Source organism: Salvelinus sp. IW2-2015, unplaced genomic scaffold (assembly GCF_002910315.2).
Source record: "Salvelinus sp. IW2-2015 unplaced genomic scaffold, ASM291031v2 Un_scaffold1619, whole genome shotgun sequence".
NCBI classification, from domain to species: Eukaryota; Metazoa; Chordata; class Actinopteri; order Salmoniformes; family Salmonidae; genus Salvelinus; species Salvelinus sp. IW2-2015.
Window position 1 is genome coordinate 170,584 of NW_019943038.1, and position 8,715 is coordinate 179,298.

The window sequence follows — 8,715 nt, forward strand, 5'->3', positions numbered from 1 at the left end:
CGGTATGAAAAATCCTACCGGTATGTTAGTGTACGGAACGGTATGCCGGTTCGTTGAAGTATCTTTGCGCAACGGTTTCGGGAACCTGGTATGGTAATGTTTAGTTTGAACGGTTTGGAATCGCGGATGTATCATAAGTACCTCTGGAATGGTTTTGGAATGGTCTGGAATGGAAGGTCTGGAAATGGTCACGGCTCTGGTTCTCGGAGGGGATAATGAGTCCGTCCTGTGCGACTCTAGAAGGAGGTAAGGAGACGAACATGGTCAAATAACCCCACCACGGAGACGTGATAGAGTTACAACTAGTACTATAGTAGGATAAGGAAACTAGTAGCACTTCACCCGCTCCGTTCGAGAAAGTATCGTAGGAAAGCAAACCGATAGACTTCCATCCCCTCTGCAATGGGTTTTTGCGTAGTATTTGTACTTTTTACTATAGTTCTGACACATAATTGATTAGACTACACTAGATATAAGTAGAACGAGGAGCAATTAAAACTATCTCATAAATAGAAAGCATAATGCAAAAGAAGCCTATTAAGAGTCTATGATAGGATATAACCCAAGAACAGTGTTAGAGGACAAATCAAATAGAATAAACCAGTAGTTTTACTATACTATGGAAGATTACAGTGTGCCTCAAGTAGCACCGGTTCTTTTATAATGCATTCAGTGAGCTTTAGCCACACCATCAGATTGGATATTCTCACACTGCAAACGAGCCTCCACTGCTAAGTAAAGTCACCTAGATAGAAGAGGCACTTGTCAAAATTAACAGTCTCGCGTTAGTCCAGATAAGGTATAAATACTTTGTGGGATAGTTCTGTGAATTCACTTACTTTAATTGCGTTTGAGCCAATCAGTTAGTGTTTGTTGACAAGGGTAGAGGGTGGTATCCAGAAGATAGCCCTACATTGGTAAAAGACCAAGTCCATATTATGGCAAGAACAGCTCAAATAAGAAAGAGAAACGACAGTCATCATTACTTTAAGACATGAAGGTCAGGTCCAATACGGAACTTTGAAGTTTCTTCAAGCGCAGTCGGCAAAAAACCATCAAGCACTATGTGAAACTGGCTCTCATGAGGACCACCACAGGAATGGAAGACCCAGAGTTACCTCTGCTGCAGAGGATGAGTTCATTAGTTAACAGCCTGATTCACGCAGCCAAATAAATGCTTCACCAGAGTTCAGATAACAGACAATTTCAACATCACTGTTCAAAGGAGTTCTACGTGAATTAGGACTTCATGGTCAAACTGCTGCAGAGAAACACTACTAACAGGACGACCAAGAAGAAGAAGAGACTTGCTTGTGCCAAGAAACACGAGCAATGGACATTAGTACCGTGTGTGGGTTTGGAACGGTATGGTATGTTTAGTTTGGAACGGTTTGGAATGGTATGGTATGTTTAGTTTGGAACGGTTTGGAATGGGATGTTTAGTTTGGAATGGTTTGGAATGGTCTGGAATGGAATGGTCTGGAATGGTATGGTCTGGTCTGGAGGGGAGTATGAGTCCGTCCTGTGACTTAAGAAGAGGGAAGGAAGGAGGGAAAGTGGGTCAAATAACCCCACCACGGAGGACGGATAGAATTAACAATATATTAGATAAGGAAATAGAGCCATTCACTTACCGGTCAAAAGTTTTAGAACACCTACTCATTCAAGGGTTTTTTGTTATTTTTACTATTTTCTACATTGTAGAATAATAGTGAAGACATCAAAACTATGAAATAACACATATGGAATCATGTAGTAACCCAAAAAGTGTTAAACAAATCAAATATATATTTTATATTTGAGATTCTTCAAAGTAGCCACCCTTTGCCTTCACAGCTTTGCACACGCTTGGTATTCTCTCAACCAGCTCATGAGGTAGTCACCTGGAATGCATTTCAATTAACAGGTGTCTCTTGTTAGAAGTTAATTTGTGGAATTTCTTTCCTTCTTAATGCGTTTGAGCCAATCAGTTGTGTTGTGACAAGGTAGGGGTGGTATCCAGAAGATAGCCCTACTTGGTAAAAGACCAAGTCCATATTATGGCAAGAACAGCTCAAATAAGCAAAGAGAAACGACAGTCCATCATTACTTTAAGACATGAAGGTCAGTCAATACGGAACTTTGAAAGTTTCTTCAAGCGCAGTCGCAAAAACCATCAAGCACTATGATGAAACTGGCTCTCATGAGGACCACCACAGGAATGGAAGACCCAGAGTTACCTCTGCTGCAGAGGATGAGTTCATTAGTTAACAGCCTGATTCACGCAGCCCAAATAAATGCTTCACAGAGTTCAAGTAACAGACACATTTCAACATCAACTGTTCAAAGGAGTCTACGTGAATTAGGACTTCATGGTCAAACTGCTGCAGAGAAACCACTACTAAAGGACACCAAGAAGAAGAAGAGACTTGCTTGTGCCAAGAAACACGAGCAATGGACATTAGACCGGTGGAAATCTGTCCTTTGGTCTGGAGTCCAAATTGGAGATTTTTGGTTCCCAACCGCCGTGTCACTGTGAGACGCGGTGTGAGTGAGCGCATGATCTCCGCATGTGTATTTCCCACCATAAACCATGGAGGAGGATGTGTTATGGTGTGGGGGTGCTTTGCTGGTGACACTGTGTATTATTTACAATTCAAGGCACACTTAAACAGCATGGCTACCACGTCATTCTGCAGTAATAAGCCATCCCATCTGGTTTGGGCTTAGTGGGACGATCATTTGTTTTTCAACAGGACAATGACCCAACACACCTCCATGCTGTGTAAGGGCTATTTTACCAAGAAGGAGAGTGATGGAGTGCTGCATCAGATGACATGGCCTCCACAATCCCCCGACCTCAACCAAATTGAGATGTTTTGGGATGAGTCGGACTGCAGAGAGAAGGAAAAGCAACCAACAAGTGCTCAGCATATGTGGGAACTGCTTCAAGACTGTTGGAAAACCATTCCAGGTGAAGCTGGTTGAGAGAATTCCAAGACTGTGCAAAGCTGTCACCAAGGCAAAGGGTGGCTACTTTGAAGAATCTCAAATATATTTTGATTTGTTTAACACTTGTTTGGTTACTACATGATTCCATATGTGTTATTTCATAGTTTTGATATCGTTATTATTCTACAATGTAGAAAATAGTAAAAATAACAAAAAACCCTTGAATGAGTAGAGGTTCTAAAACTTTTGACCGGTAGTGTATGACAGAAAAAAACAGAGCCATAGAGACATGACATGCAGACTGACAAACCGACAAATTCAACTGAGCACCGACTAAATCGTTCCTTTTATACTGAACATAAATAAAATAGCAGTTAAAAACAGACAAATCATTATCAAATGATTCAATAGGAGAGAACAGAGCATAAAATGCTTAGCCAGGACCGTTAAACATGTCAACATCTCCAAAAAAAAGTCTAGCTATAAGAATGACATATAGATATGACATAGATATAATAATGACATATAGATATGACATAGATATAATAATGATATATAGATATGACATATATAATGACATATAGATATGACATAGATATAATAATGATATATAGATATGACATATAGATATAATAATGACATAGATACAGATATAATAATGACATAGATATAACATAGATATAATAATGACAGATATATCGATATAACATAGATATAATAATGATATCTAGATAAGATGTATAGATATAATAATGATATAATATAGATAAAACAGAAAATATAGATATAATGATATAACATAGATAAGAGATAATATAGATATAATAATGACTATAGATATTACATAAGATATATAGATATAATAATGATATAACACATATAAAATATACAGATAATGATATAATATCTATGTTATATACATATGTTATAAATCCACTATAATTGAGAATTTCAATAAGCATTTCTCTACGGCTGGCCATGCTTTCCCCCTGGCTCCCCCTACCCCGGTCAACTGCACGGCACCCTCCACAGCAACCCGCCAAAGCCCCCACCATTTCTCCTTCACCCAAATCCAGATAGCTAATGTTCTGAAAGAGCTGCAAAATCTGGACCCCTACAAATCAGCCGGGCTAGACAATCTGGACCCTCTCTTTCTAAAATTATCTGCCGAAATTGTTGCATCCCCTATTACCAGTCTGTTCAACCTCTCTTTCGTATCGTCTGAGATTCCTAAAGATTGGAAAGCTGCCGCCGGTCATCCCCTCTTCAAAGGAGGAGGACACTATAGACCCAAACCTGCTACAGACCTATATCTATCTACCCTGCCTTTCTAAGTCTTCGAAATTCCAAGTTAATAAACAAGATCACGACATTGTCGAATCTCACCGTTACCTTCTCCACTATGCAATCCTGGTTTTCGCAGCTGGTCATGGGTGCACCGCAGCCAACGCTCAAGGTCACCTAAACGATATCATAACCCATGATAAAAAAGACAATACTGTTTGCAGCTGTATTCATCGACCTGGCCAAGGCTTTCGACCTGTCAATCACCACATTCCTGTCGGCAGATCGATAGCCTTTGGTTTCTCAAATGATTGCTTAGCCTGGTTCACCAACTACTTCCAGACAGATTCAGTGTGTGACAATCGGAGGCCTGTTGTCCGGACCTCTGGCAGTCTCTATGGGGTGCCACAGGGTTCAATTCTCGGGCCGACTCTTTTCTCTGTATCAATCAATGATGTCGCTCTTGCTGCTGGTGATTCTCTGAATCCACCTCTACGCAGACGACACCATTCTGTATACTTCTGGCCCTTCTTTGGACACTGTTGTAACAAAACTCCAAACGAGCTTCAATGCCATACAACACTCCTTCCGTGGCCTCCAACTGCTCTTAAATGCAAGTAAAACTAAATGCATGCTCTTCAACGATCGCTGCCCACACCTACCCACCCGTCCAGCATCACTACTCTGGACGGTTCTGACTTAGAATATGTGGACAAGTATAATACCTAGGTGTCTAGTTAGACGTAAACTCTCCTTCCAGACTCACATTAAGCATCTCCAATCCAAAATCAAATCTAGAATCGGCTTCCTTATCCAAACAAAGCATCCTTCACTCATGCTGCCAAACATACCCTCGTAAAACTGACCATCTTACTGATCCTTGACTTCGGCGATGTCATTTACAAAATAGCCTACAACACTCTACTCAGCAAACTGGATGCAGTCTATCACAGTGCCAACCGTTTTGTCACCAAAYCCCCATATACRACCCACCACTGCGACCTGTATGCTCTCGTTGGCTGGCCCTCGCTTCATATTCGTCGCCAAACCCACTGGCTCCAGGTCATCTATAAGTCTTTGCTAGGTAAAGCTCCGCCTTGGCTCACTGGTCACCATAGCAGCACCCACCCGTAGCACGCGCTCCAGCAGGTATATTTCACTGGTCATCCCCAAAGCCAATTCCTCCTTTGGCTGCCTTTCTTTCCAGTTCTCTGCTGCCAATGACTGGAACGAATTGCAAAGATCACTGAAGCTGGAGACTCATATCTCCTTCACTAACTTTAAGCACCAGCTGTCAGAGCAGCTCACAGATCACTGCATCTGTACATAGCCCATCTGTAAACTGCACACCCAACTACCTCATCCCCATATTGTTATTTATTTGTTGCTCCTTTGCACCCCAGTATCTCTACTTGCACATTCATCTTCTGTACATCTAATCACTCCATTGCTAAATTTGAATTACTTCGCCACTACGGCCTATTTATTGCCTTACCTCCRTAATCTTACCTCATTTGCACACACTGTATATAGACTMTTCTATTGTGTTATTGACTGTATGTTTGTTTATCCCATGTGTAACTCTTGTTTGTGTCGCACTGCTTTGATTTATCTTGGCCAGGTCACAGTTGTAAATGAGAACTTGTTCTCAACTGGCCTACCTGGTTAAATAAAGGTGAAAAAAATATATATATATGACATAATATAGATATAATATGACCAGTATATAATAATGATAGTGATATAATGATAGTGATATAATATAGAGATAAGATGATAGCTATAATGATATAATAATGGTGGCCCATTACGCTCTGCTCCAATAAAACATGTGCTTGCTGTTCCTAATCTTCCCCAGCAGAGAGAGCAGTCACTCCGCCTAACCTGCTGAATTACACCCCCTGGTGGTGTAAAGTGTCAGCACACTGACATTTAAATGTAAACATCATAACCCACTGGTGGAAAAACCCAGGTGTCTTCTGTGAAAGTGAGAGTGTTGTTGCAGTAGTGCATGTGTGAGATTCTCTCTCTCAAGAAGGATGAATAAAATAACTTCCTAAAGGGTTGGGATTAATTCCACAAATTAAATTATATTTACATTTTCTCTCCCTGTAAATTCCAGGTCAGTCTTTGAATTGAGAGATAATTAAATTAATCTCAATACCATTATTAGGTAATTCAAAGAATTCAATTCCATTATTAGGTAATTCAAAGAATTCAATTCCATTCATGAGTGAATTCAAGAATTTAATTGGAATTGCAAATCGACCCAAAATCCTGCGTAGAACCATGGTAGATCCGTCTACTACTAACTAAAGCTGGGAACCCCCCCCATCGTACCACACAATGGTGTTGTCAGTGACAGTGGTATAAAGTACTTAAGTAAAAATACTTTAAAGTACTACTTAAGTTTTTTGGGGGGGTATCTGTACTTTACTATTTATATTTTTTACAACTTTTACTTCACTACATTCCTAAAGAAAATAATGTACTTTTTACTCCATACATTTCCCCTGACATCCAAAAGTACTCACTACATTTTGAATACTTATTAGCAGGACAGGAAAATGATCAAATTCACATACTTATCAAGAGAACATCCCTGGTTATCCCTACTGCCTCTGATCTGGCGGACTCACTAAACAGAGAACATCCCTGGTCATCCCTACTGCCTCTGATCTGACGGACTCACTAAACAGAGAACATCCCTGGTCATCCTACTGTATCTGATCTGGAGGACTCACTAAACAGAGAACATCCCTGGTCATCCTACTGTATCTGATCTGGAGGACTCACTAAACAGAGAACATCCCTGGTCATCTCTACTGCCTCTGATCTGGTGGACTCACTAAACACACATGCTTCGTCTGTAAATGTCTGCATGTTGGAGTGTGACCCGTGGCGATCCGTAAATAAAAAACAAGTAAACGGTGCCATCTGGTTTGCCTAATATAAGGAATTTGAAATTATTTATACTTTCACTTTTGATACTTAAGTATATTTAAAACCAAATACTTGTACACTTTTACTCAAGTAGTATTTTACTGGGTGATTTTTCACTTTAGTCATTTTCTATTAAAAAAGTATCTTTCTTAACTTTTACAATAGTACTTTTTCCACCTCTGGTCAGTGATCACTTTAGCATTTGTCAGTACCGGCCAGGGTATGAGGTGAATTAAAGGTGAGTGTGTATGGGGTCAGGTGAGGTGATTGTCTCTCATATGACCCCATAGGGGTTTGGTTAGTTGTTGTGTACTGTACAGGGTTTAGGGTGCTCTTTGAGATTCACCCCCGTACCTAAAAAACACCTGTTGCTAGCTGAGCAACCTCCCTAACAGAAGAGATGACATCATATCCTGTCAAACCAGTGACATCACTTCCTATTTTGAGGTAGGGGTAACCTGATCCCAGGTGTTCCCTCTATTCCTCCAACACTCTCTCTATTTACACACTCACTCTATCTCAGACACAAAGGGTGAGCTCACACAGAGAGGGATGAGGTGAGAGGATGATGGATGGAGGGATGAGGTTAGAGGATGGAGGGATGAGGTTAGAGGATGATGGATGGAGGGATGAGGTTAGAGGATGATGGATGGAGGGATGAGGTTAGAGGATGATGGATGGAGGGATGAGGAGAGAGGATGATGGATGGAGGGATGAGGAGAGAGGATGATGGATGGAGGGAAAGATGGGTTTAATTGTGCAAAAGTTTTCCAAAATTCCTTGGTTTTCCCAATTCCAGGTTTGAGGATTCACTGGAGATTGTCCCCTGCTGATTCTAGAAATCCTCCAACCAGGATTTCTGTAAAACCAGACCATTTTAGATACGATTTTCCAACCCTACGGGGGTGAGGGGGGGGTAACATTAGTAACCGGAGCAAAAAAAACACTTCACTCCAAACCAACGGCAAAAGAAGGGGCCAGCCACAGAATAGAGAGGGTAAAGGTCAGAGGTCAAGCCACAGGGAAAAATCAAAACAAAAAGCGTTACGAAACACCAAACGAGGGGGAGAATTTTGGGTTGCCTCCCAAATGAAATACTATTCCTTACACAATGCACTACTTTTGACCAGGGGCTCTGGTCTATATAGGGGGTTAGGGTGCCATTTGGGATGCAAATAATATCAGTCTATATATTATATATATTATATATATATATAGGACCAAAAAAGGGGTTATTATCGTGGGTGAGATAGTTGCCTACCTTCTCAGAAATCTGAAGGAGAGATTTCTACAAAAACAAAAAGGAACAAAAATATAAATATATGTACATTGACTGACTGAAGTTGTTTCACAAGAGTCGATTTATCAATTTAACTGTCTGAGTCTGTTACTATAGCATTTAACTGTCTGAGTTTGTTACTATAGCATTTAACTGTCTGAGTCTGTTACTATAGCATTTAACTTTCTAACTGAGTCTGTTACTATAGCATTTAACTGTCTGAGTCTGTTACTATAGCATTTAACTGTCTGAGTCTGTTACTATAGCATTTAACTGTC

The 8,715-nt window shown here is 40.4% G+C and overlaps 1 protein-coding gene across 1 annotated transcript in view; it reads right to left on the reverse strand.

Moving 5' to 3' along the window:
- Positions 1-8,445, reverse strand: part of mark2b (MAP/microtubule affinity-regulating kinase 2b) — an 18,412-nt gene extending 9,967 nt beyond the window's left edge. Inside the window, exon 1 of the mRNA XM_070439413.1 lies at positions 8,420-8,445. The gene's annotated coding sequence lies outside the window, so the exon portion shown is untranslated. The remainder of the gene's footprint in view (positions 1-8,419) is intronic.
- Positions 8,446-8,715: the final 270 nt, after the last annotated feature.